At 42.5% G+C, this 9,849-nt stretch overlaps 1 pseudogene across 1 annotated transcript; it reads right to left on the reverse strand.

The window, feature by feature from the left end:
- Positions 1-5,249: 5,249 nt before the first annotated feature.
- LOC308564870 (obg-like ATPase 1 pseudogene) lies at positions 5,250-6,471 on the reverse strand (annotated as a pseudogene). Its single transcript has 2 exons — positions 5,765-6,471; positions 5,250-5,463 (listed from the first exon to the last, which is right to left on the reverse strand). The product of its transcript is annotated as an obg-like ATPase 1 pseudogene (transcript).
- Between the last annotated feature and the right edge of the window lie 3,378 nt (positions 6,472-9,849).

Genomic DNA, 9,849 nt, shown 5'->3' on the forward strand with positions numbered 1-9,849 from the left:
ATAAATCTTGGTTATATGATTTCTGTTCAGCGGGTCTTCTGTTGGTTGTTCAGGTTGATTGTTTTATATTTTAGTTGTAATTACAGTTTAATTCTGGGAGGAGGTGATTGTCACTTCCACTTACTCTGCCTTCATCTTGGATCTGTCTGAAAACTTCTCCTCAAATGAAATATTGCATGAAAGCTCCATATGTATATGAAGTAGAACAAAATGAAGCTTCTCTAGTTGAAGTAGGGACTAGGAAGGAGTTCCCCCACTCAGATTATTCTCATCTCTGAAGACAGCAGGGCACATGACATAGTTTGAAAAACAGGCATCTCCTCATTTTATTCATGTGACATCAGGACAATTGGAGCCCAGAGCAGTGAAGTGATGCGCCCAAGGTGATACAGTAAACATCTGGCAAAATTAAGACTGCTGCCCAATCCTCCTAATTCCTCATTTTAATTTACTTCTACTGCATCATTCTAATTAATATTATTAAGTTCATTTACATTTTCTTGTAGAAATATTTCATATGTCCCAAATAAATTTTAAGCAAACATTTGAGTGTCTGAATCATGTTTAAAAAGTATCCTTCCCAAGCTCTTCTTGGATATGTCACATTACCAGTTGCAAATTTAACAAACTTACTGACATGCATGCCTCCCAAATTGTGAGAGCATAGGAATGGAAACTGAAACTTTGAAGTGTAGTATGTTCCATTCCTCCCCCCCAGTAAAAGTCACCAAAAAACCCAGGCATAATTTCTAAACCCTAGACTTACTTCCATCAAACCAGAAAGGAGGAAAGCTGTAGCATCAACTACTTCTCCTTTCATTCCTTTCCATGTCCCATGAACCTCTTCAAGCTGAATTGCTAATTAGTACCAAAATAACCTGCAAGCAGCTAAGCAACTGGACATATTAGTAGTAAAGAGAATAAATAACTGGCAAACTAGACAATTGAGCCCAGATAGTCAATTAAATGGTATTTTGAAGAACAATTTGTTGGTCATCTTCCTTATATTTTTATTTTCTCCAAACAAGAAATTCTTGTTAATAAACTTTTATCAAACATCCAAGGGAGATTGGAGTGGGGAGGGGAAATAATCATGCTACCACATGATGGCTGTCCCCATTTCAATGATCTCAGTGACAAGAGTGAAGCCCTCACTTAGTGCTATGTGTGAAACATTGGGTCACAATGAACAGTTCCAAATACCATAATTTTGCCAGGATTCCCATCTATTCTTGCAGTCTGAACACTGGGCCTGGGAAAAGCATGACAAAAGGACTGATTCTCTAGAGAAACAAAATCAATAGGAGATACATATTTACTTACTTATTTATTTTATTCATTCCTTCATTCACTCAAAGGAATTGGCTCACATAATTACACAGGCTGAGAACTCCCAAGATCTTTAGTCCAAAGGCCTGAGAACCAGAAGAGCTGATGGTTTAAGTTCCAGTCTGAGTCCCAATCCAAAGGCAGAAGAGGAGCAATGTCCCAGCTGGGCCATCAGACAGAAAGAGTAAATCCTGTCTTTTTCAGCCTTTTGTTCTATTTGGGCCTTTAATGAATTGGATGAGGCCCACCCCCACTGAGGAGAGCAATGAACTTTACTCAGTCTTCTGACTCAGATGTTAATCTCATCCACAAACACTCTTACAGACACATCCCAAAATGATGTTTCACCAAGCATCGAAGCACCCCATAGTCCAATCAGGTTGACACACACATTTAACCCTCACATGGCTTAAGGATGGAATCAGGCCTTCACCAGGGGTGCCTGAAAGCTTATTGCTATAGATGCAAACTGGCATCTATCTCACTAGGAGTCCATCTCAAAGAGGCCATTCTTGGACCCCAAATGTCTGTGGATGAGGCCACTGTGATGACTCTTAGACTTGACTTTAACATCCCTCTTGAATGAAGCCATTGTCTAAATGGGAAGAAATACGGTTTTTGAACACTAGTACCTGTTAAGGATGGAAAAGTGTTCTGAAGCATTTTTGTGTTCTTTTGGTTAATAACAAATTCAGGGAGATGAGGAGGAAAAGAATTGGAAACATTTTTGTCTCATGATGATTTGGCAAGAGAAATGCATGCTCTTGGCAGTTTCTTTACTTAGCTTCAATGGCATAATAAGAGGACACCAGTTTCGGGCTTTCATCTGGAAATAAAGTCCCAGGGCATGAAGCAGACTCAAAGGCTGATTTTTCCTTAAAACAAATTGATTCTATGATATTAATAAATACTGCACAGTTTCTCATATGAAGCTGCTTTACAATACAAAAGCCTGGAGGAGTCTATCCCTGTGAAGTATTTGGCAAGCAAATGTAAGGCAGGAGTATTTAATGATCATTTTAAAACAATTTTTGCTGTCCTAGTTAGTCTAAGTTGGCCTCATAGGCATGTGACTTGACAAAGATCCATAATTCACTCACTTTCCTAACTTGCTTCAAGCAATCATAATTTTCCATTGGTCTAGAATTTCTCCAGCCCAGGACAGACCTCGGCCCAATAGAGAACCAGTGGGCCTGAACGGCAGCTGAATTAAAACACTATTCCTTTAATACTTTATTGTAATGTATATTTAGACAAGGATTCTCTCCACTTACTAAACATCAAGTTTTTGGCACAATTCACCCCTAAGTCACCTGTCAAGAATCTGTGGCAGGCAAATTAACCTCAAAACCAGCTTAAATTGATAATGTAAAACAGAAACTATAAAAGTTTTTAAAGAGCCAACCTATTATTTTTAAAATAACACAGCAATGTGCTTAGTTCTAAACTTAGTTTTAAGTAAAAAAATCAGAACATTAAATTGTCTGAAAGCATCATCCTGCCCCCTCCTTCTGATCCTTAGCACATTCTCACAAAGGAGGTGGCATGTTTGTGCTCGACTGGGCAACTTGGGAAACAAATCTGAGTTACAGAGTGTTATGGGCTCTTGGAAGGAGGGAGGTGCTGTCAGAATAGATGTTGTTCTTCACCTTTTCCATGGCACTTGCATATGAGCCCACAGTTTGTGACTATGTTTTACAGTTGGCTGACTACTCTCTCCTTCTCTCGATCCCTGCCCTCTTATTAAACAAAACACTTGCATGTTCTGGGAAGTGCTGGCAACTCACCCATGTCACTGTCATCCAGGCAGTGCTGTGATGTGGTGAAAAAAGTCCCAAGGCTGGAATTTTAGAGCAGCTCTGCCCACTGCGGGGGTGTGCAGTGGGCTCTGTACAAATTCCTTGCCAGATGTGGGTGTAGGCCAAGGGCAGCGAGGGACAGCTGCTGGAAAAGAAGGGACGCTGCAGCCTCCCCTGCAAATGCTAAAATCTCCTCCTCCCGCTCCCCCACCTCTCACCAAGACTCCCTGGTTATTTCTGCTAGCTCTTTCTCAGTTCTTTCGTCTGTAATCAACTTGTTTCTATTTCATCACATCAGATTCATTCAACAAATATTTATTAAGCACCTACTATGCAAGACACTCACCCTTCACCACGTCTCAGTCTGCCCATGATCCTCACTTATTCCTGAAATTGGTCTGGACAAGGGCACCTGTCTATTGTCAAACTCATGGCCACATTTCCAGTGCTCTCTCTGCAGCATCTGAGAGTGCTGATCTCTGTATTTCATAAAACATACTCAGCCATTGCTGTCCTTGATAACCCTCTCTCCCCATTTTGCTCCACCTTGGTCTCTTTCTTGCTCCTTGCCCCTTTTCTGCCTCTTCAGTGTTTATATGCCCCAGAGTTACGTTGTTAATCCCTTTGTAATTCTACACACCCTTCTGGATTACCCCATGTCGTCTTAAGGCTTCAGCTAATTTATTCTGAGGGCTAAATCTTCAGCCCACATCTCTCTCCTGAACTCCAGACATATTTAGTCAACTGCTTGCACAATACAACCATCTGTTCCAATTACTACAGCTGCATAGCAAGTCCTCCCAAACGTTAGTGACATAAAACAACCATTGGTTGGGTCAGAAACACAGGACACAACAAAGACAGTCGTTTCTGCTGTGTGATGTCTGGGGCCTCAGCGGAGGCGACTTAAAGGCTGGCGTGATTTAACTAATGGAGACCGGAATCATCTGGGAATATCTCCATTCACACGTCTAGCGGTTGGTATCTGTAACTAGGTCACATGCCCGTTGGCTGGGACCTCATCTGGGGCTGTCAGCAAGAATACCTACAAATGGCTTCTCCATGTGGCCTAGACTTCCTCACGGCATGGCAACCTCGGTGTCATTAGACTTCCTACATGGCAGCTCGGGGCTCCCAAGGTCAAGGTCTCAGCTAACAATGTAGTCGCCTTTTATGACCTAGCCACAGAAAGCTCTCAGCGTCACTTCCATCACTGTGTATTTGGGACAAACAAGTCACAAGCCCACCCATATTCAAAGAGAGAGGATTCGACTCCACCTGGTGATAGGGGGTGGGTGGCAGGGCTATAGAAGCACACAGGACGGGAGATATTGCTGCAGCCGCCTCTGGAAAGCAGTTTGCCGCATCTCTCCCCTGCACGCCCATCCTCAGGGTACCCCACCTGTACGATGTATCACAGTGCCACACACGCTCCACAGTGCCGCACACGCTCCACAGTGCCGCACACGCTCCACAGTGCCGCACACGCTCTCTCCTCCAAGCTTTCGCACATGCCATTCCCTCTGCCAGGAGCATCCTTTCCTGCCTGCGAGCCCCCACCACCACCTGGTTTATTCATTTATTTCTTCAAATGTTTTATTGAGTGCAGATATCTGGAGCACTGTCAAACCTGCATTACCTGTAGACTCAAAGAGGAGCAACCACGTTGTCCCCACCGGCAGATGCGCTAGGCTTGGCACACATGACGGAGATTAGTGACGTATCACGAGAGCGATACGGCTCCTGGAGAGCTTCCACAATTTGGAGTAGGGTCCGAATCGCATGAAAAGCAAAGCTGCTCACAATAGGGAACTTGCATTGCATTGGACATACACAGTATTTTAATTTTAAAAATAAAAATAATTCTTTCGCGGAAGATTCCCATTCCCCCAATTTTGTTCCTTTAGTTTTCAGAAGTTTTAATTTTAAAAAATCATGTGCCTTTTGGGAAGTTTATCTGAGTAATAACTAAACTGTATCTCTTCTTCGGTTGCTGAGGTGCATTAAACCTGAGGATAACAGCTCCCTCTCCGGCAATATGATTTCTGCCTCAGTGTCTGTACTGTCCAGCAGCTTGAGCCACATTTTCAGAACTTTCCCCTTTAAAATCTTCATGTTCCCTTACTTCAGCCCCAGTGAATCCTTCTTCAGACTCCGTGTGAATCTTTCCTGCGGCTGGGGAGCCTTTGACCCTTTCCTGAGTGAAACATGTTCTAGCTGGAATGCGCCAAACCCAGCCTCCATGATCTTTGGGAAAGCACTTCCGGCCATTGCTTCCAGATACTTCTGTCTTCCCTCAGCACTCAGTTCTTGCAACTTTAGTTCCAAGGCCCCACTGAAAGGAATGACCAAGTCATCTGAGTCATACCTGTCCATCTATTCTTCAATTTTTTTAAAAAATATGTTTTTATTGGTTTTAGAGAGAGGAAGGGAGAAGAAGTGAGAGAGAAACATCCATGTGAGAGAGAAAAAACATCATCCGGTTGTCCTCCATATGCCCCCCAAATGGGACTGGAACCTACAAGCTGAGTATGTGCCCTGAGCGGGAATTGAACCCACGACCTTTCCATGGACAGGATGACACTCAACCAACTGAGCCACATCGGCCAGGACCCCCCTCTTTAATTTTCATCAACCATTTGTTTTTCTCTCTAATGTAGCCTGTTTCAGAAAGATTAACCAAGTAGACCATTGGTTTTGAAGTCAGAAATAGGTGTTCATTCAGCATTTCAATCTCTTTGTCATTCCAGTCATGACAGAAGCAAAGAGGTTTCTTTTGATCTCTCACCCAGGATCTGACTGCGCAATAGGTCATATTCAGTTTTGAGTTTTTCACTTCCCCCTCTCACAGCCCCTTTTTCTAGTTTATCTATTCTGGGCCCAACCACTTCCTCACCTTTAAGCTGAAGCTCTTCGTGGGTTATTCCTGTACCTCCAACAGGGTCTACACGTCCTTCAATACGTGTGATGCCATCATCTTCGAAAGCACGTGATAGATGAAAGATTCCATCACAGGCACTGACATGAGACAAAAAGGCACCTCCCAGGCCTTGTCCATTGGGGGCTCCTTTCACAAGACCCGTGACAGCCCCTGCATTTAGAAAGGCAGGGATTTTGCCTGCCGGTTTGTGGCACTGGCAAGGAGAATCAAACCTTTCATCTGGCGCAGGTACTCTGCTCTCATCAGGATCAACAGTGCAGAAAGTTTCTGCTGAAGCCTATTGGTTAATACATTGAAGAAGGTACCTTTCCCAGCACTTGGCAATCCAACAATGCCCATTTTCAAGGGGGTTCCCAATTATCTTCCAGTGATTGGAGGTGGTTTAATTTCGTCACCTCCTTTTTTGGGGAGGCATCATGCTGCTGGCTAGTGATGACATGGAGTCTCAGAGGCAGTGGCATAAAGGTCCTCCTGGCAGCGGGAGATGGAGAGTAAGGAGGAGAGAGGGCAGGCCAATGCCTCGCTACCACCTGATTGGTTTTTTATTGTTGACAGTATTACAGATGTCCCCCTTACCTCCCCTTTGTCTGTCTCTGCCAAGCACCCACCCCTCACCACACTACTGTCTGTGTCCAGGGGCTATGCACATATGCATATAAGTTCTTTGGTTAGTATCTCCCCTTCTCCCCCTCCCTCCCTCCCCCCTGAGATCTGTCAGTCTGTTCCATGCATCCATGCCTCTGGACCTGATTTTAAAATCTAACTTCTATCTGTCCTTCAAGCCTCATCTCAGATGCCACTTTATTCAGATCCAAGCTTGCCCTTAGGAGAGACAGTGTCCAGTCCACCACCTCACCTTGTTTTCTTCCCTGTTAGCTCCCCTTACTCACCCAACAATTGGATGTGGGGACGGACGTCCCATGTCTGAATTCTGAGTCACTTGACCTGAGTTCAAAGTCTGGTTCTGCCACTTGCTGATTGTGCAAATGCTTGAGCAATATGCTTAACTTCATAAAGCTTTAGTTTCCACATCTCTAAAATGAGGAAAGTGTTATATTACCACATGGGAATGAAGGTTAAATGGGATTATGCAAAGATACTGGCCTATAGGAGCTTTAGTAAAAGCTACTAAATTATCCTGAGAGTTTAATTTTAAGAACTGATATCATAATGCAACCATTTCCCCTCTAGTTCTAAGGAGATACATTGCTGAAAAAAAAATGAAAAGAAAAAATAACCTTTTTGAAATACATTTACTATAAAGGCATCCATTGTCTATATTTCTATACTTTCTTGTTTTAATGATTATAATTCGTGTCATTCAGTATTTAGACAGCCAGTCTTCAGTACAAGCATTTGCATAGGATGTTCTATATTTAGCATAGCTCATTATTTCTCTCCGAGCATATGCTTTTACTCCCACTGATGTGAGACAGAACCTTTCTGCTTTCAAAAAGACACTTGCCCCAGCTGTCTCTCCTACAAAGTGCACCTCTCTTTCTTCTTGTACCATTGGTCCAAAAAGAGCAGCTAATTCTGCATAATTACTACCCACATATGACTTTTCTTTCTCTCTTTGGCTCCAATGACCACTCTGCTTGACACTCACCATGCATGGTTTCGGTCTACTCTGAGGGTTGAGTAGAGGGTACCCCTACATTGTCCTTGGGTAGGAAACAGGCTCTGCTAACAGATTTGCAGTGAAAGAAGCACATTTTTGGTGCTTTAGAGGTGGTATTGATGCAGGTGTTCGGAAGTCTGGGGACCTGGGGTTCTTGGCTTCACACAGGAAAGAATTTAAACATAAGCCAGCATATATTTTAAAGGTAGCTCATTTGGTTAGAGCATCATCCTGATATGCTGAGGTGTGGGTTCAATCCCTGGTCAGGGCACATAAAAGAATCAATCAATGAATGCATAAGTAAGTGGAATGACAAGTCAATATTTCTCTCTCTCTCTTCCCCTCCTCTCTCTCTAAAATCAACTTTAAAATTTAAATAAATAAAGTGAAAGGGAGTTTATTAATGAAGCAGTGAGACAGAGAACAGGCTATGTTACAGACAGACTAGCCCCCCTTTAGTGGAATTTTCTTCCTTTCTTGAGGTTCATTTAATCAGGAGATAGGGTTTTCATTAAGAGAAGGAATATTTAAAATTTTCCAGGGCCCAGTTGGTGTGGCTAAGTGGTTGAGCATTTACCCATGAACCAAGAGGTCATAGGTTTGATTCCCAGTCCAAGCACGTACCCAGGTTGCAGGCTCAGTCCTCAGCAGGGGGCATGCAGAAGGCAGCCAATCAATGTTGATGTTTCTATCTCTCTCTCCCTCTCCCTTCCTCTCTCTCTCTAAAAAAAAAAAAAAAAATCAATAAAAACATTTTTTTTTTTAAATTTTTCCCACGGAAAGGGATGGAGATTTCTCAGAGGAACTCGATTAGCCATGTTATGTCCTTATATGGACTTTCAGTTTGTAATCATGGTGGTACTGGGTGTGTGGTTCAGCATGCTGATGTATTAAAATGAGTGTATAAAGAGGCTAGGGGTTACTGTTAGGTGAAATTAGGCGCCATGTTGGATCCAGCTGGTCTCTGCTGGTTTTAAGCCATAAATCTGGTGGTGGTGTGTGTGTGGTGAGGGTCTTCCTTCTTCTAGACAGTGTCTGTAGCTTTTATTCATTGCAGCTGTTCTGCCACATACCCGATCTCAGTGTTTTGATTTTGTGTGTTTTTTTCTGTTTTTGTTTTGTTTCTTTTCATTGAATTCTTCTAACTTGCCAGGCAGTTACTTATTTGCACAATGTGCTTGGATGTGTTGTTTGTTTTATGCATCACTATGTTAAGGAAGAGAAGCTTTCAGTGTTGTTTCTATGCCACATGTAGAATGAGCTGAAATTCCAGCTCCATACCTATTTGAGCAGAATACAGAAAATAATTAAGAGCAATGGAAAAGACATTATAGGGAGATGGCTGTTGGCTATGCATATGAATAAAGCCATTCAAAGAGTGGAATGAGTCACCTAATTTAAGGAGGCAGTGAGGTCTCTGTATGGCCTTTTTCAACTACTGGTTAATCAGCAAATTGTAAGAAGGGTTCAGAAATTAGTGAATAGTTGGATTAAGATGTTTTTTCTTTCCATATTTTATAATAGAATGCCCTGGAAGATATACTCCACTACAACAGCTGGACTATCCTCCAGGCTGCAGAGTCTGGGCTTTAGAGGAGAACAGACCTTGAAGGGCCATCTCTGTCAATAAAAAATTTAGTGCTCTCCATTTAGTGTGAAGGTGGGCAGTGTAAGTGTGACTGGGCCACAAAGAAAGAAGATATCCCAGAAAAATGACATATTCTACAGCTGTTTGAATCCTCACCAATACATAGAGAGAGCCTGTATATTAGAATTCTCTTAATCTATTCTTTCAAATTCAAAATTAGGTTTGTCTCCATCACCAATAGTGTTCATTTGTCCGCAATCACATCCATTCGGTATTTAGACTGGAAATGTTGTGTTAGCACCTTAACTGACAAGGCAAAGCAAGCCAACAAGAATGGGTACACAGGAAGTTAAAAAAAAAAACAAAACCTGATGGGATAGGTATAGAGAAATCACAACCTCATCCATATTCTTGTAGGAAACAGTTGGGTGATATGGGCTGGGACCCTGTGTGTCTCTTACTACAGAGTCATCTGTAGTAGAAGTTGGTTTCATACCTTAAAGCTAAAACCCATCTCTGTACCCAGACATCATGATAAGAATTTAAATACTATTTAAAGTGGAAATGTGGA

This window comes from Miniopterus schreibersii (genome assembly GCF_964146895.1).
Source record: "Miniopterus schreibersii genome assembly, chromosome: 12".
Classification (NCBI taxonomy): domain Eukaryota; kingdom Metazoa; phylum Chordata; class Mammalia; order Chiroptera; family Miniopteridae; genus Miniopterus; species Miniopterus schreibersii.